At 46.2% G+C, this 26,455-nt stretch overlaps 1 protein-coding gene across 31 annotated transcripts in view; it reads right to left on the bottom strand.

Annotated features, from left to right (window-relative positions):
• ADGRL3 (adhesion G protein-coupled receptor L3) overlaps positions 1–20,098 on the bottom strand; it is a 515,832-nt gene extending 495,734 nt beyond the window's left edge. For 28 of the 31 annotated variants that reach the window (XM_083481632.1, XM_083481635.1, XM_083481641.1 and 25 more), the window contains exon 1: positions 19,323–19,554. The gene's annotated coding sequence lies outside the window, so the exon portion shown is untranslated. Of the gene's footprint in view, positions 1–19,322; positions 19,555–19,671; positions 19,795–19,868 lie in introns of those variants that run through there. The other 3 variants (XM_083481645.1, XM_083481648.1, XM_083481628.1) reach the window with 2 other exon arrangements.
• Between the last annotated feature and the right edge of the window lie 6,357 nt (positions 20,099–26,455).

Raw genomic sequence — 26,455 nt, 5'->3', positions numbered from 1 at the left:
CACAACCTAGCAAAGCTTTAGAGTTGCAAAGACACAAAAATACTCAGCAACATAATCCTCAAAATGATATGACTTTTTGAGCACTGCAGTGGCTGCACTTGCTGTGGACATGGCTGCCCCCCATGGGGAAGAAGCTCTCAGAAAAACTGTAAAACTGGATTATTTCCTTTAAGGACCTTTCTGCCTGGGTTATGCTTTGCAAATACGAAGCCGCGGTGGAAACGACGGGCGGGTGGTGATGGTGGTGAGGAATTTCGCATATCCATATACGACTCACATATCAGTAAATTCACCCTAATCACTTGGGTGAGAAAAGCAACAACACAAATATTCAGTCGGTCTCCAGAGTTAGAATGAGAACGTTTCCAGCATCAAAGTAACTCCAGACCATATCAGATAGCCAAGTTCTGAAAGCAGCTCCATGGCTTATATCTCACAGCTGCTACGTTATCTAAATACACTGAAACTTCCAAGTGTGATGTTTCAGTCCTAACACCTGCAGATTATCAACTGGAGTTTAGGGCAAGGCCCTAACCAGACTCTGGTTAGTTAATAGGTCCATAAAGAACAGCAGCATTTAACCCATTTAAATCTGAAGTGACTTTATTAGTGCATGAGTAATGAATGACTGAAGAGTCTTCCCCACTGGAGTGGCAACAGAAGTACCAGTGTTTGGATTTCTATAGCACCTCTAGATCCTTCAAAAGCGTCTCTCTACAAATGTTTCCAACACAGAAGGCTTCCAGCCCTCTTTTGTCATCCCCGAGGGTGCAGATACCGTATATGAAGGGTTTTGCAGAATTTATAGCATGCCTCTGTCGGCAAAAGGAATGTATTTTCCCTACCCAGATAATATCCTCCCGAGTCTTTATAGAAGGGGAGGGAGATTCAGATATGTCTTGCTTGCCACAGGCTACACTTTTATCCGAGCTAAGAACTCTCTTCCTGCCACGCAAAAACTGGAGATGTTCAAGTCATGACTAAATTGTATTGCTGCTGACGACATCCAAGATTAGGACGTGACAAAGATTTTGTAGCTTATGGTGCCATATCAACCATTATGGTGCCATATCAACCCGTGAAATGTCAGCGTTGGCTGCCATGCCGAAAAGGGAATGTTTAAATCACACAGCACAAATTACTTAGGGCTTTCTAGGTCAGAAACCACATCTTGAATGGCACCTCAAGTCTGTCAGTAGCGAGTTCAACCCTGGGTCAACCTGATGAGGCAAACCACAACATTCTGTTCTACCTGTATCCTGTTGAATTGTTCACAGGAAGCTCACCACCACCACACAAATTACAAAATGTCAAAAAACAGACTCATTGTCAGTTTCTTTCTGATTCGTTCTATGGACAGCAAAAGCTACCCAAGGGGGAAATGATCCTGTCTAGCTTGAAGGGTGATCACCGAAGAATGGATGCTTTTGAATTCTGGTGCTGGAGGAGACTCTGGAGAGTCCCATGGACTGCAAGAAGATCAAATCTATCCATTGTGAAGGAAATCAGCCCTGAGTGCTCACTGGAAGGACAGATCATGAAGCTGAGGCTCCAAGACTTTGGCCACCTCATGAGAAGAGAATACTCCCTGGAAAAGACCCTGATGTTGGGAAAGATGGAGGGCACAAGGAGAAGGGGACAACAGAGGATGAGATGGTGGGACAGTGTTCTCGAAGCTACCAGCATGAGGGAGGCTGTGGAAGACAGGAGGGCCTGGTGTGCTCTGGTCCAGGGGGTCACGAAGAGGCAGACACGACTAAACGACAGCAACAGCTTGAAGGGCTAGAAGGACATTGAAGAAATGAACTTCTGGCTCCCACCCTTTAAATTCTTCTCTAAAGGCAGGTGGGTTTAGATCTGACCAGCAAAAGGAGGTTCACTTCCTGCAAAACCTAATGTATTCGGAGACCTTGGAAGAAGGAGAATGTATATGTTTTTGTGTGTGTTATATACACACACTTCCAACAACCATGAAGGTCAGATCCCATGAGAAGCCTTTCTTTACAATAGTAATGAGTGAACACGTCTCTGTTTGTGCATTTAGATATTCTTATGAATAATTATTATCATCCCCATATCCTTGCCATATCTTTGCACAGGCTCTGATCTTCAGAGCACTCTTAGCCTTTGGCCTTCGTACAATGTCAGAAACGCATCTGACACTTTATAAATTGATAATACTTCTACCAGCCCTGAGATTCTGCACTACGCCGAGTTGAATAATGTAATACATTATTAATCCAGAAGCCTACTCTGCAAATATGGCTTGCAGCAAGCACCCAGGTAGCACATACTCAGAGCTTTGGATACATTTCTGTGCTTCTTGAGCGCATGAAATTAACCAACATGATCTCATCACAAAAGTGCTTTCATAATTAGAGAAATTTTGCTGGCACAGGCATAAAGAGAATGTTTCCCCAGTACGTGGTATGGCTAAGCCTCAATCCTTTTACTAGACTGAGGTGGCAATCCTAATCACAATTACTGGAAAGTAAGTCCAATAGAACTTAGTGAAATTTACTACAAAGTAAACATGCCAGCATCTTAAAAAGCAGAGACATCACCTTGCCAACAAAGGTCCATATAGTTAAAGCTATGGTTTTCCCAGTAGTGACGTATGGAAGTGAGAGCTGGACCATAAAGAAGGCTGATCGCCGAAGAATTGATGCTTTTGAATTCTGGTGCTGGAGGAGACTCTTGAGAGTCCCATGGACTGCAAGAAGATCAAACCTCTCCATTCTGAAGGAAATCAGCCCTGAGTGCTCACTGGAAGGACAGATCCTGAAGCTGAGGCTCCAAGACTTTGGCCACCTCATGAGAAGAGAAGACTCCCTGGAAAAGACCCTGATGTTGGGAAAGATGGAGGGCGCAAGGAGAAGGGGATGACAGAGGACGAGATGGTTGGACGGTGTTCTCGAAGCTACAAACATGAGTCTGACCAAACTGCGGGAGGCAGTGGAGGACAGGGGTGCCTGGCGTGCTCTGGTCCATGGGGTCACGAAGAGGCGGACACGACTAAACGACTAAACAACAACAAAACATGCCAGGGGTAGACTGTGAGGGCCAAACTACATGTGATCTTAGCCACTTGTTTAAATAAGCATGAAGCAGCTCTTTTTAATAAAGGGGCGGAGAAGAAACAATGCGGGTATTAATGCTGAATGTACTCCCAACTTGGATTAAAGCTCTGCAGAAAAATCACCTCCTACATGGCTTTTGCTTGCTTCCCAAAGGACTGTGTCCTGTAAACAATATTTTGGGTGTTGTTTTTTTAATAAAAAAAGCAGACAGGAGGAAACCTCCCTCCTTTGAGTTCTAGTCCTGTGTGGGAGAGAAGTGTCATTGCGCAGGACGGGCACAATGTGATAAACAGGAGTGGTTTTGACGGTGGTTGTCTGCCATTTGTCTGAATGTGCTCAGACACAGTCCCTGAACCTAAAACACCTGCCCATCATCAACAACTAGCCATATAACAGAGACAGGAGCCCAGGGATAAGACACTCCAGCAAAGCCAGATGCAAATTTGGACCCCGTGTCTATTCTGGGAGGAATCAGTTTTACATGGCAGGACCTGTTACATGTCCTGATGTCATCCACTACACCGGGGGTTCATTCACCTGCTTATAGTCCAATGTGATATATATGCCATCATCTGCTAGCAATCCACTGTTGCATGCAAAATAATAAAAGGACGCAAATCTGCTATCAGAAACCGCGATATCCAGCTTCCCAGGACACACTGCAATGAACCCTGTGGTGTGTGTATGTGTTTTTAATCACACTATGTAAGTTCATTGGTTTACCAGTGCCAAAGATGTTTGCATTATCAACAGCTGTTTTGTGTTAACCATAAACAATTTCTGTATTTATTTTGTTTCAGACTTCAATGCTTACAACCAACCACCACAACAATTCTATGTATATATTCCTGTACCTCAGGTTAACCCTACAAGAACCTGATGAATGGGACCCTAGTCCATGAAAGCTTATGCAGTAAGACTCTGAGAAAGTATAGCAGCACAGCCGTTCATATGAGTCAGGATGGAACCCAGATATGGCACAAGGTTATAAGGAGGAATGTTGGAAATTCTCCAAATATTCATTTATACATGAACTGGGGTGTTCTGAGATCCAGAACACCCCAGAACAAAACATTCCCCATCTCATACGCTCTGTGATTTTGGTGGTGAATTAAGTTTTGGCTCCAACAAAAAAGGAGTTTTTATTTATAATATAATGACATAGTGTGCATTATGCTGGTGGTTACTGCTTCCACATGACTTCTGTGACCATTAGCTACTATGACAACAAATCAGCTATACTTGACAAGCTCTTCAGTTATGAAAATACTCATTCTTTTTAAAAAGTGGGGCAGGGGAATGCGCCAAGTTTGACCATTTCTTTCAATTCTCCTCTTCTGCATACGCAAACCGTACTGCTATAAAATCACAGGACTGGGTGAGGCTAATAAATGCATTTAAAAGGGGGGGGGGGGTTACAAGTCTCAACAACTTCACTGGAGCACCTCACTCATAATAATGCTGTCTCTACAATCACCTGAATATGTGTGGCCACATTTTAAGGAGGGGTAATATTATTACTGTATTCTTATTCTTATTACTATTCTTATTCTTATTTCTTCTGTGCAGCCCTTCATCCAAGGATCATACAATATAAAAACACAAAAATACATAACATAGTAACAAAGAAAAACAATGCGCTTTGCAACACACACACAAACACACACAGTTTAAAAGGCCATAGATTGTTTAGTTAGCCAAACACCTGGGAGAAGAGGAAGGTTTTCGCTTGCCGCCTAAAGATATGGGGGCACCAGGCGAGCCTCCCTGGGAAGAGTATTCCACAAGTGAGGGGTCACCACAGGAAAGGCCCTCTCTCGTGTTGCCACCCTCTCATGGAGGGGGCACACGAAGAAGGGCTAGGGTGATTATCAGTTTCTGGGTCAGTTCATATAGAGAGAGGTGATCCTTGAGGTATTGCGGTCCTGAGCCCTTTAAGGCTTTATAGGTCAAAACCAGGGCATGGAAACGCTGTTTCCCTTCCCGCCAGAGCGGTACCTATTTATCTACTTGCACTTTAACGTGCTTTCAAACTGCTAGGTGGGCAGGAACAGGGACCCAGCAACGGGAGCTCACCCCGTCGCGGGGATTCGAACCACCAACCTTCTGATCGGCAAGTCCTAGGCTCTGTGGTTTAACCCACAGCACCACCCGCATCCCCACCTATTTACATACTTGGCCTTTTAAAAGGGAGTAGTCCTCATCAGCCATCTTCACAGGGGGAAGAATACTACAAAGCACAGGCAAATATATAGGAGTGTGACCATAGCAGGGTTAATTAGTTAAGAAGGCTATTGAAGAGTGCAGAAGTTCAAGTTATTTGGTGTGTATTTCAGTACAAAAGGGTTTTGGAATTAATGTCTCATTTGCGGGGTGTGTGGGGAAGGTCTCTGACGGAACCGAGAAAAATTCTGAATCACTTTGGGACCGACAAAGCACCAGTGACACAAATGCTGGTGAGACACCGATAAAGAAAAGAAGTTAACATGGTCTTTGAAAACCCCTTCAGTTCTCCAGAGCAGGGGAATCTATTCAGAAAGATAGGGGGAGGGGGGAGCCTTTAGAATAGCTTTTGAGAGCTGGAAGGGGCGGGGGGAACAGGGAACCATTGAAAAAGCTCCTCACAGGGCAAGTTATCAATGGAATGCGTTTTAGCATTCAGGATACCCACCCATGCAGAACATCAAAACTGGGCACTGATCCCTGCTCCATTCTTAAAGCTCAGGCTAACGTTCTGTTTCTGAAACACTACGGCACAGTAGCGCACAACTGCCTCTGCAATTCTTTGAGGCAGCAATGCAAACCAGTCCATAAGAATTGAGGTGCGAGTGTGATTTCATGGCAATGTTTTCCCTTTTTTCTGCGGCACACTGTAACGATTTTGGAACCCTTTCACGATATCAGCTGTTCCAAAGCTCTATGTGCTAAAATGGGAGCTTTCAACTTTTGCTTCGTTTGTCAAGGAAAGGAGAGGTCCATGAGGGAAAGTAAAGAAAGTTGCTACTGCTTTATAGCAATTTCCCAACCCTCATCTTCAAAAGCACCGTTTCTGGACTCCTGCCATTCTCGCCTAAAGCAAAATATTCTGGAACATCTTTGTCTTTCAAGATCACAGCTTGTTTTACAACAGCCAGAACTTCACAGTGCAACTATTACCCAGTTTAAGAACACCTGAAATAATGTTCCCATTCACAGAGAGACTGCATCAAAACATTATTTCTGCAAACCATAATTTAGGAGGCAACACATGGTCTGAGCTTTCAGAACATACAGTCCATGGTTTAAAAGCTGCTTCTCTCTCTCTCTCTCTCTCTCTCTCTCTCTCTCTGTGTGTGTGTGTGTGTGTGTGTGTTGTAATCTTGGCACTGCTTCGTAAGCTCAGTCTTGTGTCTTCCTTGTTATTGATCAGTCTCTGAAGGCCAAGAGAAAGGTTTGCCCATTCAGATATCATGCCAGGCCATAAACAGCACAAACCACGATTTACCAAACCACTTCAAACCATAGTTTCTGGCCAAACAATAAGTGACAAACCATAGTTTGTCAATCAGTTAATCTTCCTTTTCATGGTCTGGTGTGATGTCTGAACAGAGATACTGTTTCGTTTTCCATGCTCTCACCCTTACATTTTATTTATATGTGTATTTATTTAAAATATGACTAGCCCGCTTTTCCTAAAAGCTTACATTAATTAAAATAACTTCTCTAATATGTACAACAAAACAACCCAAACGTTAGCAAAACGAGAGCACATGCCACCTCAAAAAAGGGCCTTTCAAAACAAATGAGTCCTACGAAAGCACCTAATAGCAAAAATGGAAGAAGATGGAGAAAGGAGGTCACTCAATGAGAGCCAGACAACCACTGAGAAACCCCATCTCCCCATACCATCTGAATTAGCTAGCATCCTGCAAAAGAAGATGTTTGGAGCAGGGCTCTTCAGGCTGACCATAAAATGGAAGCAGACTCTGGGAGAGAGAGGTGTTCCACCAGCTTTTCAATTCCAAGATACAACCTGCATGGTGGAACCTTTTTTAACATCCTCTCCCCTTTGCAATGCACTGCAGGCCAGTCAGAGCTTTAATGCCAGTTGTAGCCGTGGCGCTGTGGGTTAAACCACAGAGCCTAGCATTTGCCGATCAGAAGGTCGGCGGTTCAAATCCCCGCAACAACGGGGTGAGCTCCTGTTGCTTGGTCCCTGCTCCTGCCAACCTAGCAGTTCGAAAGCACATCAAAGTGCAAGTAGATAAATAGGTACCGCTCCAGGGGAAAGGTAAACGGCGTTTCTGTGCACTGCTCTGGTTCGCCAGAAGCAGCTTAGTCCTGCTGGCCACATGACCCAGAAGCTGTACACCGGCTCCCTCGGCCAATAAAGCGAGATGAGCGCCGCAACCCCAGAGTCGGTCACGACTGGACCTAATGGTCAGGGGTCCCTTTATCTTTACCCACCACTTTGGGCATAGTATATTCCATTTTTCCTGATCATCAGCAAAGAAAGAAGATCTTTAAAAATCAATTAAATAAATGGCAGCACCACTGGAGTGCTCCATCTCAGATTCGGTTGTTACTAACTTGGGTGCTGGTCACAACTTTTCTCCATATCCTCTCACCACGAACAACCAACCCAGGTTTTCAGATCTTTATGACAGGTCCTTCTCTCTATCCTGCCAATGCCCAAAGATCATTCATCTGAGACTGGAAAATGACTTTTTCCCAGTAACTGCACATTTAACACTTCTTTACTAACTTCTGTTGCCAAACCAAGACCTTGCATTCAAGGTCTCATCTGGACATATGCTTCCAATATGACTAGCCCAGAATGACAGCCTGGGTAGCAAAGGAGAGAGGTGGGATAGGAGGAGATCTCTACCAATGAGATAGACAGTCTAGCATTGCATAAAAATAGGAGGGATAGAATCAACCTTTGGTGCCTTTTCCAGGTTCTACCTCCACTCAAATCACTTAGGGGGTAGAGGGGGGCTTCCTCCCCTGCAATCACGTCATCTATGAAGAAGGAGAATTGGGTTCAGACATAGCTTTTTGAGCCCAATATCCCCAGCATGGAGAAGGGAAGAGGAGAGGGGGCAAATCATTTTTAGCTCAGTTGGTAGAGCATGAGACTCTTAATTTCAGGGTTGTGGATTCGAGTCCCACATTGGGCAAAGGATTCCCGCACTGCAGGGGGTTGGCCTAGCTGACCCTTGTGGTCCCTTCCAACTCAATGATTCCTTCCATAATTGCTTGGGAATTTCCACCCTACGTCATTCATGGGAGGGATTGGGTTTTTTTGTTTTGTTTTATTTAAGCCAAAATTTATTCTCAAATGCCAGTGATTTAATTGGCACCCAGAGTAGAGACTACTGTAGCGTGCACTACAGGGGGCCATTTTGAAAATAGCTTGGAAACTTCAACTAGTACAGCATGCAACAGCTCCAAGGGTTAGTGGGACATTATGAACTCCAGTGGTCAACAACACAAGAAGAAGGCTGTGTCAAATAGTTACACACACCTCCCCTGACATCCATCTATACAGCACAAAGATCTGTAGGGAGGGGGGGCTTCATAGCTGCATACTATGAGGCAGGCATCCCCAACCGCCGGCCCTCCTGATGTTTTGGACTACAATTCCCATCATCCCTGACCACTGGTCCTCTTAGCTAGGGATCATGGGAGTTGTAGGCCAAAAACATCTGGAGGGCCACAGGTTGGGGATGCCTGCTTCACTCCCTAGAGACAGTCATGCAACACACACACAGACATGGGGTAGGGACCACACACCATTGAAGTGAGACTATTCTGTGCAGCCTCAGTTGTTGAACAGGAGCACATCATCATGCCCAAATGAGGCTTATATTGTGCAAATTTCATTGGCTACCAATTTGTTTCTTGATCCAATTTAAAATGCCAGTATCAACATTTAAGCCACAAATCGCTTGGCATCAGGTTATTTGAAGGATTGTCTGCACTCATAAAAATCTGAATATTAGCTTCATGGGCCTGCTATCAAGATCTATTAGACAGGCTGGCACAAGAAACGGGGCCTTTTCAGCATGGGCCCAAACCTCTGCAATCCCTTCCCCAAGGGCTATAAACCTATCTTTCAACAACAAACTTATGTGTTCTGATCCACTATGTTTTTGGACTGTTTGCCAAGTTTAGTTTGCTAATGTTCTGTGCTGGATTTTATTTTTAGCTGATGTCATTTGGTTTTCAAAAATAACCGTCGGATTGGTTTTGCAAAATGGTTGTTTATTGACGAATACAAATATAATTTAAAACAGTAACTGTTACGTTACTGTAAACCACTTTGTGAAGGCTCACCCTAAAAAGGGGGATATAAATGGGAGAAATAAGCATAACAGCATGGCCAAATTTCCAGTAGCAGCTCATACTTACTGTGTAGTAAGAAAATGTTGTTTGTGAGGGGGGGTGCTAGTTATAATTATTTTATTGCCAAGATAACGGCTCTTCACATATTTAACCTTTGTAAACAATACTGTCATGAATCTTTATTAAACAATAAATGCTATCTGTTCTCATTTCTGACTTTGCAAAGGAAGTCCTGCTATGACTTGCCTAATTCCGCCTAGTGTCAAAAGCAAGATTTAAATTCAAACTATTCAGCCTCTGTTCAGATGACTCTCCAAAATATGGTTTCGAGCATCATAAAGGAGTCAAGAGCTCATATGCTCCGTCTTCCAATCCCATAGGCAGCTTCACTTCAGTTTGCAATTGAGCACTGACATACTCTGCAGTGATGCCAAGATCAGCAAACAGTGGTTAGCATTTTGCCCTCCAAAGCAGTATCTGAAGCTATGGCTGGAAATAGATGGATGGCTCTGTTTAGAATGGCCATGGCTATTTTGTAGATTCCAGTGTCACAAACTATGAAGGTAGGGGGACCCCTGACCGTTAGGTCCAGTCGTGACCAACTCTGGGGTTGCGGCGCTCATCTCACTTTATTGGCAAGGGAGCCGGCGTACATCTTCTGGGTCATGTGGCCAGCATGACTAAGCCACTTCTGGCGAACCAGAGCAGCGCACAGAAACGCCGTTTACCTTCCCGCTGGAGCGGTATCTATTGATCTACTTGCACATTGACGTGCTTTCGAACTGCTAGGTTGGCAGGAGCAGGGACCGAGCAACGGGAGCTCACCCCTTCGCAGGGATTCGAACCGCCAGCCTTCTGACCAGCAAGTCCTAGGCTCTATGGTTTAACCCACAGCGCCACCCGCGTCCCATCACAAACTATGGTTGATGCTAAATTCTAAACCAGGCTTCCTCAACCTTGGCCCTCCAGATGTTTTGAGACTACAATTCCCACCATCCCTGACCACTGATGTTGATAGCCAGGGATCATGGGAGCTGTAGGCCAAAAGCATATGGAGGGCCAAGGTTGATGAAGCCTGTTCTAAACCGATATGCATGTAGGAGGGATTGCTTATGATCTTCCAAAACCATTATTTTGTAGGATCATCTGAACTGAAGCTTAGCCATAACTCATTACTACTCTCGTGGAAAGTAAGGAAATGCCACCCAATTAAAGTAAGTAGATTAATCTAGTAAAACTCATATAATTTAATCCATCAGTTCGGGATTCAACATTCTGACTGGTGATTACAAGGCATGTTGTGCTAAGCAAGGGTGAAAATAATGGTTGGGAATATGAAACCCGGTGCAACAGTTGCACTAGCGGAAGCTTGTTGTGCAACAGGAAGTGTCAGGGCTACAGCGATGTGTTGCGCTAACAGCCATAAGAACCATGCTGGCTTCCTGCACTTTTCTCTTGCGCAAGCCATCCCACCTAGCACAGCTTGTATACTACTGTGGGAATTAGTGCTACAGTGAATTCCCCCCAATAATTCCAAGCATGTGTTCTTTGTTTCTGAAGTTGTACGTCAAAATAAGCAGCATATGTACAATGTGTCAGAGAGAGAGAAATCATATTGGCACAGGCATTATCTCACGGACGGGAAAACCTCCCTCAGTACCAGGGTTATACTTCCATGGCTAGAAGCTGTCAGGCCAAAATGGTCAAAGGCCTGGAAACGATGCCTTATGAGGAACGGCTAAGGGAGCTGGGCATGTTTAGCCTGGAGAAGAGGAGGTTAAGGGGTGATATGATAGCCATGTTCAAATATACAAAAGGATGTCACATAGAGGAGGGAGAAAGGTTGTTTTCTGCTGCTCCAGAGAAGCGGACATGGAGCAATGGATCCAAACTACAAGAAAGAAGATTCCACCTAAACATTAGGAAGAACTTCCTGACAGTAAGAGCTGTTTGACAGTGGAATTTGCTGCCAAGGAGTGTGGTGGAGTCTCCTCCTTTGGAGGTCTTTAAGCAGAGGCTTGACAACCATATGTCAGGAGTGCTCTGATGGTGTTTCCTGCTTGGCAGGGGGTTGGACTTGATGGCCCTTGTGGTCTCTTCCAACTCTATGATTCGATGATTCGATGATTCTATGATTCATGCTCCAATAGGGGGTAGGAGTAGACTCCACACTGGGCAGGCCCAGGCATCAAATGCGTACCTAGGCTCCCTCACAACCTTATTCATTCCCATGACCATGGCATGCATTAGGCCAGGAGTTGACAAGGTTTACCTCTCCTGGGCCAGTTCACTCCAGCGGAGACCCCTCCATGGGCTGGATCCTGAGTGCATATGAGCACACATGCCTGCAATTTCCGGCGTCTGCACAGATGCGATTTCCAGCGCCGCGGAAGCAAGTCCCCTTGCTGCACTGCGCTGGCAGGGACTTGCCGAGTGGGCGGCTCGTTTTGGGGGTGGCTCGTGGGCCGGTTAAATGACCCCCGTGGGCTGCTTGCGGCCCATGGGCCTTAGGTTGCCAACCCCTCCCCACTCATCAGCCGAGTGGCGCAGATCAGCTATGGGGAGATAGCTGCAATGGGGATGAAAAGAAGTCACCCACCTTCATCAGCTGAACTTCCTTTCCAGTAATCATCTGACACAAGGTGGGTGGGCAGATATCTTCAACTCCATTCTGGCATGTTGGATGAGGAGGTTTAAGACTCCCCACCCAGCATACCAAAGTGAAGGTGTAAATCAGGTCTTTCCTACTCCACTATGGATTGTACAAACCAGCCAAGGAGCAGGGAGGACATATTTTCACCCCTATCCTGGTTTGTGGCAGACCTGGTAAGGAAGTGTGGGGGGAGGGGGCTTTGCTTGAGAGGTTCAATTGGCTGGATTCGACTCATGGACTAGAATTTCCCCAAGGGATATTCCTCTTAAGCATTATTTTTTTTGAATTGTTTTCAGAAATATTTGTATTGAAAATAGCATTAAAAAAACAACTGCTGTGCTTTTAATTGGGGGAGGGATCATTTTTTTTTTGGTCAATTAAAGGATTTTCTTTTAATCTGTCAGGTGTAGTTCTAATGGAAATTCTAATGCAAATGCCTATCTATGTCCTTGTGATGCCAATACATCTGCACATTGTATGCTCAGTAATCCGCTATTAATTTTAAGATCCTGATCTACCAATCAGTTAAAACACAAGTTTAAGAGCATCTTGTCCTGTTGATGTTAACGGTTTGGAATTAAGTCAATTCATTGGGTCTTTATAATTGCTTTCAAACACATCAGGATTAACATTTGTCAGCTTTCCTAGCTGAGTCCATTTCAACTGCAGACAAATACATGGGTATCATACAGATTAAGACCCTCATCTGTATTCAAATGTTTAATTGCGCTCACAGTGTAATTTAGCCCCACAAATAATAACTCAAGTAGACAAGAAAACTGTTTTAAGTATCTTGTCTTTCAGTATAGAAATTAATTAGTCTTTTGGAGGTATATATAAATGATTTATACAAAAACACAAAGATACTACAATGAAGAATCTTTCCTTAGTTCTACTACCCTTTAGATCTTTGTGTTGCTCACAAAAAGTTTTAGCGAGCTACATTTTAAAAGCAATTTTTTCAACCATCCTAGACAGTCAAGTGCCCCCTCTTACATAAGAGAAATTTAACATTTTTATTTCCTGAAGTGAAGCATTTACCCTGTTACTCAATTACTTTAGCACATTTATTAAGCACACCTTAAAGCATAATTTCAAATTGTCTTAATACTTTCTTCATAAAGCCTATTAAGCTGGAGGAAGACTACTCTGAATTGCTCACTAAGTGATATTAAAAAAACTGCACTCCACCTATAAGTACCCTGCAAATTCCAAAATCTAGCTATTGCCATTGTCTTGAGTCCATAGTAGAACTGCCTGCTTGCCAAGTCACACTGCTCCCTCACATGTGCAAAATACAATTGCTTTTAAAAGAAAATCAATATTTCCCATTCATTCCTTAAACCATCAGCCAACATACATGGGGTTGGCCATTAGACCCATGCTCAGAGGAACATCACAGAAGAGCCTGAATCAGAGCCTGAGAAAGACTCTCCAATGGCAACCTCTTTCATCAGGTATTCAAAGGCCAAGATGACAGATGGAATTCCTTGGGAATACCATTTGATTATGTGGAAAAGTCCTGTTCTAGTCTCAAATGGGCATCCTCTTTGGTTCAACATCTCATGGAGTAACAACTTATTCCATGCTTCTACATTTTAGATGAGACATTGGAATTCTCTTGCCTTGCCCTTACTGGAATAAAGTCACCATGGCAATTTGTGGCATAGGGGCCTCTTATAACCATCTGACCACATGTGATGAGATTTTTATTACCAGGCAGCCAGAATTTAGTTTCAGAAACATGGCAGTAGCTACTTAAACTGAGTAACTGGAAGCTACAGGTGACCACATAGGTAAGGCTCCAGGTCACAAGTTATTTACTGAAACCATGGTTCGGCAGATACAAGAAATTCTAAAATTCAGTGTGTACTAGAATGGCCTTGGTCTTTGACACTAACTTGAGCATGACTTATGTCATTCAGGCAGTTGTGCTTTCCGGACCCCAGGAATCTTGAGGTCAGTCACTAAGCTGGAACATGATGCACAGTGGGCAGAAGGCATTGTTCTTTTGACCAGTCATGGGTAGAAGGGCAGACCTCTAGCATGTATATAGCAGGCCTAGCCATCCCAAAGGCCTTGGACCACTTGTCAGTCACCCTTCTTCACTCTGTACTTGAAGAAGCATCTGAGGGAAGTCTGAAGGCAAGAGTCCAGGTAACCCACTACCCATCCCAAAGTCCTCAACGCCACCTTAAAATGTCCATAATTTTCTGTGGTTAGAAAGGCAACACAAAAGGCCTTGAGCATTCCAAATTTTAGGTACCAGCATAAAAATCTCTCCAAGGCTGGGTGACCAAATGCTTGGGATTTTCCAAGTCATGTAATGTTGAATGTGTATGAATAAATATTTTATTATACAGACACTCGTCTTATCAGCTCTGATAGGTTACAACTGGCTTTTATAAAGCCCAAATGATCGAAATGTTATCCATGCCAAATTTTAGTTTATCAAAACTAAAATTTGGCATGGAATATCTGCATGTTAATGACATACTGGCTAAATATCATACAAATTAAGAAATGGCCAATATATCACCATTTGATTTATTAAAACAAGTCTCTTATTCGGCAAATATCTGCTGTTTACTCATGTTAGGGTTTTTGCACCTCTATTTGAAAAACAGGAGGGAGTTTTTAGCCTCTTTAAAAGTCCCCCCCCCAAAAAATAAGTAAAACACAGGAGTCTCCCTCTTACTCTTTATGAACAACTGTGGTGTCTTTATGAAGTTATTAGCTTTCAGATTTCCCCTTTAACGAAGCAGTGCCTGGTTGCACTTTCCTGGGTTCCTGAGAAGGAAACTGCTAGCTAGCAAGTAGACAGCAAAGATTTACCACACAATCCTAGTATGTCTTCTCAAAACTAAGTCCCACTGAGATCTGTGGCACTTACTCCCTGGAAAGCATGCATAGGATTGCAACCTTAGCAGCTAGGTTAAGACACATAGTGGGCTTCCAACTTCAATAGACATTTCATTTTTTATTTTTGTTGTTGTTGTTGTTGTTGTTGTTGTTGTTGTTGTTGTTGTTGTTGTTGTTATGCCACCCACCTGACTGGGTTCCCCCAGCCACTCTGGGTGGCTTCCAACAAATTAAAACACAATACGACATCAAACATTAAAAACTTCAGGTCAATTTCAGGTCAAAAGTGAGAGGTGCCCATAGCAATCAATGAACAAATCCAATACTTTACCATATCTGATCAGGCACCGGCATGTCCAGCCACCGGACAAAAGAGAGAAGCAAATAAGCACAGCGCTTCATTCCCTTTCTAACTCAGGTCTCATTTCAAGCGGAAAACATAATTTTAAATAAGTTTTAGAACGTTTGAAAGTACAGTGTTTCTGCATGAAAGGGCCATAGCAACAGGGACACTGCATTTTGACAGACTGCATCAGTGATGGAGAACTTCTTAGCCAAGCATGCCACAAGTTCCTTAGCATCAGACAGTGCCACTCCAGTGTGCCCAACCCTCTATGTTGAGATGCAACTTTGCCTCTGGTCTACTGAGCTGTGAAACAAGCAAGTCAATAGCACAGGAGAAACAGGTTGAGGTGCTCCTGCCTAAAACCCGCTCCTGCCTAAAAGTGCCCAAAAAACTGCTGCTGCTGCCATAATGCAGTGCCATTTTTGGTACCTGTGCTATAAAGATGGCCGCCCATGAAATATACACTGGGCCTATTATATAACACTTATTTTTCCCCTCACAGATATTCCCTACTATTAAGTGATTGCAGAAACTGCAACAAGGATACATGATATCACTAAAGGACTGTTTCCAACATTATCACGTTGAGAAAGGAAGTTAGACCAGAAGTCTGAGGAGTTCAAAGGAGCACAAGGAAATATTCTGAAAACAAGATACAGACATCTCTTCTCCAGGCCTACTGACAACAATTGCAGCAACCAATGGCTTCAGCAAGAACAACCCAACAGCAGCAACAACAGACTTGCCTCTATAAAATGACTGGTTCCCATACAATATGTTGTGTGAAATTAATTGTGTGCACACGTATTCTGTAATTATGTGACAACTCCCTCCCCAAACAATGAGACCCTCTGTCACTTCTATCTGCCTCAGTAAATTAGCAGATCTACAAAAATTCAAGAGCTTTGTAAGTAGAGCTATTTCATTTCCAAAGAAAATCACTTATTCCCAGGTACAGGTAGATTTACAGAGCACAAAACCTTTGTCAGAAACTGCAATTACCCTGCAGAGATTCACCTGCTACAAAGCACTGAAGAACAAAGATTAAGAGATCAAAAATTGGTACACCTTCCCCTTTTCTGCTCTCTTAGCCCCCCAAACAACCTCTGTGGCAGTTCCCTCGAACAGAAATAGGGGTGTAGTGAGGGAATATAGGGGTGCAGCTCCAGGGCCTTCCCCCCAACCAGAGCAGGAGTTGTGGTAACATCTGCTAGAGTACCAGGGTAAATGATAGATGCTCCTTACAGTAGGAAGTGCATCAGCTGATAATGAGACTTTCATGTTTATTTGTGACAGATTAGCATAAGATAAGTCAGAAAATGAGGAAAACAATCAAGCAGAGGATGTAGACATCTGTCCTTTTCTTTTAAGGGGTCCCTACTTCACACTAACCATTGAAATGGTAGCATTTCTCTGCAAGACGCATCACATTTCTAAGTGAAGATAGGCAGCTTTTCAGCTGGCTGAAGATCTCTCTGTGTTGTACAAGTTAAACCTATACATTCGGAGGGAAGAACCACTGAGTTCTGTGGAATTTACGCCCAGGTAATTATGCCTAGGATTGTATTATTAGGTTAGGTGGTATAATTATTATTGTTGTTGTTAATTGCTTAATACAAAAATAGTCTCTAAGCAACTTGGGAAAATAATAAAAAATACAGAGTTAAAAACAGCAATCAATACATTAACAACCTCAATAATCTCATCAGCAACAGTAAAACATCAGCAGCATATCAGCATTGATATCCCATTACAATGGACCAAATGCCTGAGGAAAGTGGATGATCTTAACTTGTTGCCAAAAAGTTGTTAAAACCGGTGCCAAGCAGGCCTCACTTGGGTATGCTATGCCATCGACTCCTGCTATTTGATGTGCATGCATAATATGATGGATCAACACAGCTACCAGCAATCGTTGACTCTCCTGGGGGAACAGCAACCGAGGAGGGGGAGTTGTCACAATGAGCTCATGCACTTCCAAATTTACCATGACACCACGGAACAGGAAATCAATTCCACTGTAATACCTGGCTTGCCGTTCAGAATCTAAAGAGAACCAGAGCCATAACTGTCAGTATTTACACCTAAGCACATCTCAACTTCAAGGAGGGGTTTGTTTGTGGCGGTTAGTGCAACCGGTTCCTCTTCACCAATATCCGTTATGTGACTGAGATCTGGGCTGCATTCTGCTAGTTGGCCCCACTACAAACACCAACTCCGTAGGCTACACACACATAACAGGGATAGAAAGCCTGTACATTATAATTCTTTGTGGCTATACAGTGCAACACCTGATAGGCATCATCTTGATGACATCACGGCCTGTGGAACATGCAAGCACTATGAGATACAGCCTGCTAAGAAACAAAGGACGTGGATCAAATCTCATTTTTTCCAGACACCCTGAATGTACTTCCAGGGTGAATTTCCTACTACTCTGTAGAGAAATGCCACTCTGTGACCCTGCAGAGTTAGAAACATCAGAATGTAACCTCACAAAAAAAGCCAACTTCTGCTTCACATCATCATTATCTCAGAAGGCTTTGTAGGCAAAACCCATTTGAGCGGTGCTAAATTGCCCACATTTTCAGATGAAATGTCACACATCTTTATAAACTGAAGTATCAGAGCTCTTTCAGTTTTTTAAAACACAATTAATTTTAATTAGCAGGAATTAGTAGGCCAGGGTTTTTTCTCTCTTTTTTAATTAAAAAACACCAAAAACCACACAATGGCTCTCTGATGTTCATAAATGATCTGCATTTGTGCAGTCACCTCTTCCTCCTTTTAACAGGATGCAACACAATAGAGTCCCTTTGAGTATGCTAAGCTAAATAAAGGAATAGCGTTCATAACAAACAACAAAACAGCAGCAGCTGAAGCCACAGGAGAGGGATTGCATCACCTCAGTGATAGTAACACAGTGGATACAGAAATGTGAGAACAGTTCGCTTGCCTTAAGAAAACATAACGGGTTTGAAACACAGTGCCTACAACTCTCTTTTATAATCAGTCTTAGGCCCCGAAAAATGGCCTTTCTTGCTTGGCTTCCATCTGAAGAAGCAATCTGTGGTAAAGGGCAGAGAGACACATACATGCACACCTGATGGAGCACTTTGCGAAAGGCTTCTCTAACAAGAACTACAATATTTCCGCCCTTTACACACCCAAACATCTGTAAGTGTCACTCGGCCGGCCTCTGGCCATCCTTTCAAAGCAGCTAATTGCAGGAAAGGGCACAAAGTATGGAGGGCAAGGATGCCAGCCGGTCTCCCCGGCTCAGTATCAGCGCCAGCAGATCTCCTCTGTGGGACATGGATGCCCTGACGGTTACAGCCAGAGGCTTGGCTCGCCTTCCACCAATCCACATTTGTCCCCGTTAACAAACCCCGCAGAGAGGAATTGCGTGAAGCACCCCAACCCTGAGACAGGGTCTTGGCAACTGGAGAGTGGGGGGGGGATCTAAACATCTGGGCCAAAGCATCCTTATGGCGGAGAGAAAAAGAAGAAGCCGTTGCTATTGGCGACATTGAACTCCCGCCTGCTAATGAGAACAAAACGCCAGGTAGGGCCAAGACTTGGGGCGCTGCAAGGCAGGCTCCATTAGCAGCCTTTGAAGGAGCGGGGTGGGGGGGCAGGAGAGGGGGGGCGATGCCTCTTGAAAGCAGGGACCCTCGTGGCCCAGCAAACCAAGCCGAGGGAAGGCTGCCTACCCAACGCAAGATCCCCATCCATCCATCCATCCGTTGAGCAAAGGGGAGGAAGGACACCTCCCCTTTGCATCCATGGAGCGCTTTTTCCTTGTCCTCCCCTCTCCCCCCCCCCATACAAAGGGGGGGGGAGAAGCCTAATTTCCTCTCCATCCTCCTCCCCGCTTCAAAAGATGGAACCGCTCAACGTACCTGCTACCCAAAGATGGGGGGGGGTAGCGGCAGCGAGATGCCATCCTCTTCCCGTGGCATGGCCGCCCTCCCCCCCTCACCCGTAGCACACAACCGTGCCCCCCCCCGCCGCCGCGATCCTTAAACCCAGCAAGCCGGAGCCTCGGCGTTACCTGCCGCCAGCGAGGACCAGGCTGCTGCCGCTGCCGCTGCTTCTTCTGCCACCGCCGCCGCCGCCGCTGCTGCAGCGGAAGGGGGGCGCCCCTCGCTCAGCCCGCGCATCCCTCGCCCGCCGGCAGCTCCCCTCCGCCTCGCCTCGCCTCGCTCAGCGCCGCCGCCGCCGAGGATGCCGCCCAGACCCCCCTGCGCCCAGGGCCATTTCCCGGGGAGGCTCCTCTGGCACATGCCCCGCGCAGGAGGAGGCGGAGGCTCCGGGATGCTCCCTCCCGCGCAGGGAGGCAGAACGCGCAACGCGCAACGCGCACCCGCGGGAGAGAGAGAGAGAGAAAGGCTGGGGCTCACCTTGGCGCTGCTGCGTCCGGAGAAGAAGCGAGTCCCGAGGAGGAGGAGAAGCACCGGGAGAGAGGCCGCTGGCCGCCCGGCGGGCCGTGCTTCCTTCCTTCCTCGGCCGGGCTCCCCGCCGCCGCCGCCGCCGCCACCGCCAGCCTTGCGCCCTAGCGCGCGCGCGCCCCCCGCCGCTGCGGCTGCGCTCCACTCACTGCTCGCCGGAGCCGCCGCTGCAGCGCCGCCGCCGCCACCGACGCCCGGCCCGGCACGGGCAGCCTCCGCACCCCGGCGCCGCCGCCATCCCCGCGGCTGCTTCTGCCGACTGGAAGGGAGGAGAGCTCCGAGGGGCCTCGCCGCGCCCTGCGCTCCCCCAGACCCTCCGAGAGTGGCTCCCGGCCCAAGGGGGCGCCGCGGGCTCCGGCTGGCTCTCGGCGCAAGGCTCCGGCGAGGACGGAGCGCGGCGGCTGGAAGCCCCCCGACCCGGCCGGGAGGAGGCGAGGCGCTGGCAAAGCCCGGATCGGAGCGCCTCGGAGCGCGGGCTCCACCTACAGCCCGAGGAGGGGAGGGGGCGGGGAGGCGGCCGAGGGGAGGGGGCTTCGGCTGCCTCGGCCCGCAAAGAGGGCGGGGGGCTCCTGCTGAGCCTTTGGGGGGCGTCTCGCTCGGGAGCCCCCAGCCCTATTGGACCAGCTTGGACTCCTCGGCCCCCGGACCTTTTCTCTCCCGTCCCGTCCAGGCCTCCTTTCCCATTCCCTCCCCCCCCTCCCATGACGTCTCCCCACTTCTCGGGGTGCCTCTATTCTGCTCCTGTGGGACTCACTGCTCTTAGGGGGAGCCGGTGCAACCAGTGGCATAGCGTGGGGGGTGCAGGGGGGGCCGGCCGCACCGGGCGCAACATCTGGGGGTTAGGGTTAGGGGGCGCAAATCCACGGGCTAGGGGGCGCAAATCCACGGGTTAGAGGGCGCAAATCCACGGGTTAGGGGGCGCAAATCCATGGGTTAGAGGGCGCAAATCCACGGGTTAGGGGGTGCAAATCCATGGGTTAGAGGGCGCAAATCCACGGGTTAGGGGGCGCAAATCCACGGGTTAGGGGGAGCAAATCCACGGGTTAGGGAGCGCAAATTACTTGCCTTGCCCCGGGTGCTGACAACCCACGCTACGCCACTGCTGCTCTTAGGGGGAGCCGGTGCACCCCCTTCTCCCCCTTCGCTTTTTCCATTTCCATGAGACCTACAGTTGCCAGGGCAATCTAGAGCAGAAGCTCTCCAACTCCGATACAGTGGTACCTCGGGTTCCATACACTTCAGGTTACACACTCCGCTAACCCAGAAATAGTGCTCCAGGTTAAGAACTTTGCTTCAGGATGAGAACAGAAATCGTGCGGCAGCAGCAGGAGGCCCCATTAGCTAAAGTGGTGCTTCAGGTTAAGAACAGTTTCAGGTTAAGAACGGACCTCCGGAACGAATTAAGTACTGAACCCGAGGTACTACTGTACATCACTCTGCCAGTTTATCCATCATTTCTTTGTATTTACATTCCACTTTTTCTCCAAGGAGTTCAAGGGGGTTTCCATGGTTCCCCCCCATTTAATCTCCACAACAACCCTGTGAGGTCGGTTAGACAGGCAGCGACTGACCCCCAAGGCCCCCCAATGAGCTTCATGGCAGAGTGGGAGTTTGAACTTCTCCTCGCCCATATCCTAGTCCAGGGGCCAGCAAACTTTTCCAGCAGGGGGCTGGTCCACTGTCCCACAGACCTTGTGGGGGGCCCGACTATATTTTGGGAAAATAAATAAATGCACGAATTCCTATGCCCCACAAATAACCCAGAGGTGCCTTTTAAATAAAAGGACACATTCATTCCCAGACCATCCGGGGGCCAGATTGAGAAGGCGATTGGGCCGGATTTGGCCCCCAGGCCTCAGTTTGCCTACGCATGTCCTAGTCTGACACTCTAACCATTACACCACATGAGCTCCTGTCATACACAGGTCTGCCGAAAGTCAATAATGTGTTTATGTGGCCCTGTGTTTGATTAATTCCCCCACCCAACAATGGAGACGCAGGCCAAGTTGACCAGGGATGGATTTATCAACCAAGCTAATGAGAGATCCTCGTAGAGGGACTGTGATTTTCACAATATGGCACAGGTGCCATGTCTACTTATTTTTGTCTAAAAGTGATTATTTAGAGAATATCAATTATATTTGATCCTTTACAGACCCACATGTGTGGGTTAGCACAAAAGGAAAACTGCTTGTGCCTGTTTATAAAAATAATAATAATAATTTATTATTTATACCCCGCCCATCTGGCTGAGTTTCCCCAGCCACTCTGGGCGGCTCCCAATCAGTGTTAAAAACAGTACAGCGTTACATATTAAAAACTTCCCTGAACAGGGCTGCCTTAAGATGTGTTCTGAATGTCAGGTAATTATTTTTGACATCTGATGGGAGGGCGTTCCACAGGGCGGGTGCCACTACCGAGAAGGCCCTCTGTCTGGTTCCCTGTAGCCTCACTTCTCGCAATGAGGGAACCGCCAGAAGGCCCTCGGTGCTGGACCTCAGTGTCCGGGCTGAACGATGGGGGTGGAGACGCTCCTTCAGGTATACAGGACCGAGGCCGTTTAGGGCTTTAAAGGTCAGCACCAACACTTTGAATCGTGCTTGGAAACGTACTGGGAGCCAATGCAGATCTCTCAGGACCGGTGTTATGTGGTCCCAGCGGCCGCTCCCAGTCACCAGTCTAGCTGCCGCGTTCTGGATTAATTGCAGTATCCGGATCACCTTCAAAGGTAGCCCCACGTAGAGCGCGTTGCAGTAGTCCAAGCGTGAGATAACCAGAGCATGCACCACTCTGGCGAGACAGTCTGCGGGCAGGTAGGGTCTCAGCCTGTGTACCAGGTGGAGCTGGTAGACAGCTGCCCTGGACACAGAGTTAACCTGCGCCTCCATGGGCAGCTGTGAGTCCAGAATGACTCCCAGGCTGTTTTGTTAAAAAACAAAACAAAACTCGGAGCTCACACATGAAGAGCCCCAGTAGCCGAGTTAAAATCTCATCTTTAGGCAGATTTAGTGGAGCATAGGAATAGGTTTTTTTTAACGTTTTCCAGCTCCTTAAGAAAGCTGGCCCCCTTTCCCCCTATTTCAATAAAAGAGCCCACAGACTGTGAGGTAAGTTTAAAATGATTTACTCACAGCAGCTAGTCTCAGACTTGCATTTTCCTTAGGAGGAACGATACAATGCTGGTAAATGTTCTTAGTTGAAAGATATACAGCAAGGCAGCCTCAGATACATATCTGAGGCCAAAAGCTAATTTTAGGCATGTCTGCCTCCATCCTGTGCAGTGTGAGAGGGAAAGGAACAGGAAACAAGCCTTACTTCCTCTCTTTGGAGAAGAGGGCATCTGACATCACAGAGCCTGCTAGAATAATTTAAAACTCTGTGGCCCTTAACTCATTTACATACTAACTAGCATTGTTAGCAGCATCTTAAAAAGCAGAGACATCACCTTGCCAACAAAGGTCTGTATAGTTAAAGCTATGGTTTTCCCAGTAGTGATGTATGGAAGTGAGAGCTGGACCATAAAGAAGGCTGATCACCGAAGAATGGATGCTTTTGAATTATGGTGCTGGAGGAGACTCTTGACTCATGAGACTTTGGCCACCTCATGAGAAGAGAAGACTCCCTGGAAAAGACCCTGATGTTGGGAAAGATGGAGGGCCCAAGGAGAAGGGGACGACGGAGGACGAGATGGTGGGACAGTGTTCTCGAAGCTACCAGCATGAGTTTGACCAAACTGCGGGAGGCAGTGGAAGACAGGAGTGCCTGGCGTGCTCTGGTCCAGGGGGTCACGAAGAGGCGGACACGACTCAACAACAACAACAACAACAACAAGCATTGTTAGGTTTGCTGCCAATATCCCACAAAAAGTTTACTCACTAAAGAGGTATTTTCAGTGGTCTGGCCTAAGATCCATTTTTTCATGATGTGGTAGTGGTTTTGATGAGGCCAATGCTGAAGGGAATAAGAGTTTATTAAGTGACCAAGTGGCCAAGACTTCCATGAATTTTCAAGTGGATCATGAAAAAGGTTTGAGATGTGCTAGTCTACATCACTTGATATTTTAGTCTTTTCATACCTACTTCTCATCTTTGACCAGTCTTCAGTCTTCCCCAGAGACTCCTGTACCATGCTGATACGTTTGCTTCCTCATTCTGTTTTTTTTCTACTTTTCCTTCACACTTAACTCCTTTCTCCTTCTGTTACCCATGCTTTCCCACTTCTGAAAATAGGCAAACAACTTAAAAGAAAACGGAAGCAGCATCAGTGCTGTGACTCACAGTAGGTCAGGGTACATCTTAGTTGTGGGCCATGAGATTCGTTGGTTGAAGACCATGGATCATTTCTATAGTGCATAACTAGAGAACTATACTCAAAAGTGACTGACTGCTAGCTAACCAATGGAATTCACTTCCACAAGATGTCCTGAATGTGGTGGCCACCAACTTGGAGGGCTTCTAAAGGGGACTGGACAAATTTATGGAGAGTATAGCTATCTGTGGCTTTCTAGTTGCAGTGGTTATGTTACAGATAGTATAAGAGGCAGAAGAAGCCAGTGAAAACATAATTCTGGATTCAATAGCCCTCTTGGTCTGATCTTTTGTTTTTAAGGTCAGGCTAGAGTTCTTGCCATACAATCAGCTCTGGAGAACCATGTACTCTCGTTGTTGTTGTTTAGTCGTTTAGTCATGTCCGACTCTTCGTGACCCCCTGGACCAGAGCACGCCAGGCACTCCTGTCTTCCACTGCCTCCCCCAGTTTGGTCAAACTCATGCTGGCACCTTCGAGAACACTGTCCCGCCATCTCGTCCTCTGTCGTCCACTTCTCCTTGTGCCCTCCATCTTTCCCAACATCAGGGTCTTTTCCAGGCAGTCTTCTCTTCTCATGAGGTGGCCAAAGTTTTGGAGCCTCAGCTTCAGGATCTGTCCTTCCAGTGAGCACTCAGGGCTGATTTCCTTCAGAATGGAGAGGTTTGATCTTCTTGCAGTCCATGGGACTCTCAAAAGTCTCCTCCAGCACCAGAATTCAAAAGCACCCATTCTTCGGTGATCAGCCTTTTTTATGGTCCAGCTCTCACTTCCATACATCACTACTGAGAAAACCATAGCTTTAAAACTATACGGACCTTTGTTGGCAAGGTGATGTCTCTGCTTTTTAAGATGCTGTCTGAAGCAGCAATTACAGTAGCAAAATGAAGGCAGGTTTACAACTAGTATCTAAGTTACAAAAGTACAAAATATATATGTACTCTCACTGCATCCCTCCAAATGCACAACTCCCTCACTGTTCACTGTGGTATCTTTCTTTCCTCTCCCTCTGACTGTGCCCTTCCTGCACAAAGTTCATACGTATTAATGATCAGGCTATAGGGAGCTGTTGAAATATGGGTCTTTGGGCCATATCCAAGCTCTGTCACGAGCACACACTCAGCTGCAAATAGGGATATATCTTGGAACTTCGCAGATCAGAGGGATAAATCTGGAAATTCATGATCAGAGGCAATATGTTTGTGAGACCAGTTTCTGGAAACCCCAGGAGGAGAGTGGGCTCTTGAGCTGAGCTCCTGCTTGCAGGTTTCCCAAAGGCAGCTGGTCGGCCACTGTGAAGACAGGATGCTGCCCTTTAGATGGGCCATTGGTTCACAGTAGGCTCTTCTTCAGAAACGCAGGTCCTTGCATGATAGTCACAGCACCGTCTCTCACAGCCATGTTCCTTTCTGGATGGGCGGAAAGGAATGGAGAGAGAGAGAGGTGCTGCTTGCCCAAGGCTGCCTAGTGAACTTGCTGCAGAGGTGAAATTCAACCCATGAACAACTTGATTTGTAGCAGTGGCTTGTAGCTACCCTGTGACATAGTGCTGTGCTGAAACCTTTTCCTCCAGTTTATTTGGGGGGGGGGAGTTTTCTTCCTCTGTGAAAGAGGCTTCTATTTGTCTGCCTCATTTACAGGGTACTTAAGAAGTCCTGTTCATGCCGAGTCTTTATTTCCATTTTCGCCAGCGCACCTCGATCCTGCCCCACTGCCTCCACTTGTGTTAAACTGCAGGAAGTCCAGAGGGACTGTCCACCAAGCATCTGAAATAGATGTGCTCACCTTAATTTGTTTTTAGGGGAAGTTCGTCTTTTACCTTTAGAAATGTCTTCCTGTACTGATTTCTTTAAAAAATAAAATATTTCCACTTAAATAAAGTAACAGCGAACAGGAACCCGGTAGGCAGTCTTCCCACCTTTTTAGATTTACAGGAAAGTTTATGGATGCCATGAAGTTTTCAGGAAGCATTAGGCACCCAGAAAGGCGACAGAGTGCAGATCACCTTCTGTTTCAACTTTTAAGTGCCTGCTGGATGCTTTCCCAGGCAACAAAGAATTCTTCTTTCCATAGTAGTTTCATTTTTTTTAATAGTATGGTTTTATATATAATTGCCGTGAACTGCTCTGATATTTTTTATGAATAGGGGTATATAAATGTTTTTTTATAAATAAATAAGATAAATGCAACAGAAACCTCACACAACACTGATGAGGATTTCACTGAAATCTCCGCTCGCCTATGATAATTTAAATTTCTTTTCTGTTTATGGAGAGAAATATTCATCCCTGCACAACTGATAAGGCAACACCATTTATCAAATGATAACGTTGCCTGCGCAAGCTCGCTAAAGGCCTCTGAAGGCAACAAAAAAATGGGGGCTCTGTTTCTGTCATGTTGGCCCCATAGGCTACACCATTGTGATGTGAAA

This window comes from Podarcis liolepis (genome assembly GCF_965112155.1).
Source record: "Podarcis liolepis genome assembly, chromosome: 17".
NCBI classification, from domain to species: Eukaryota; Metazoa; Chordata; class Lepidosauria; order Squamata; family Lacertidae; genus Podarcis; species Podarcis liolepis.
This window is presented reverse-complemented; position numbering and strand designations above follow the sequence as displayed.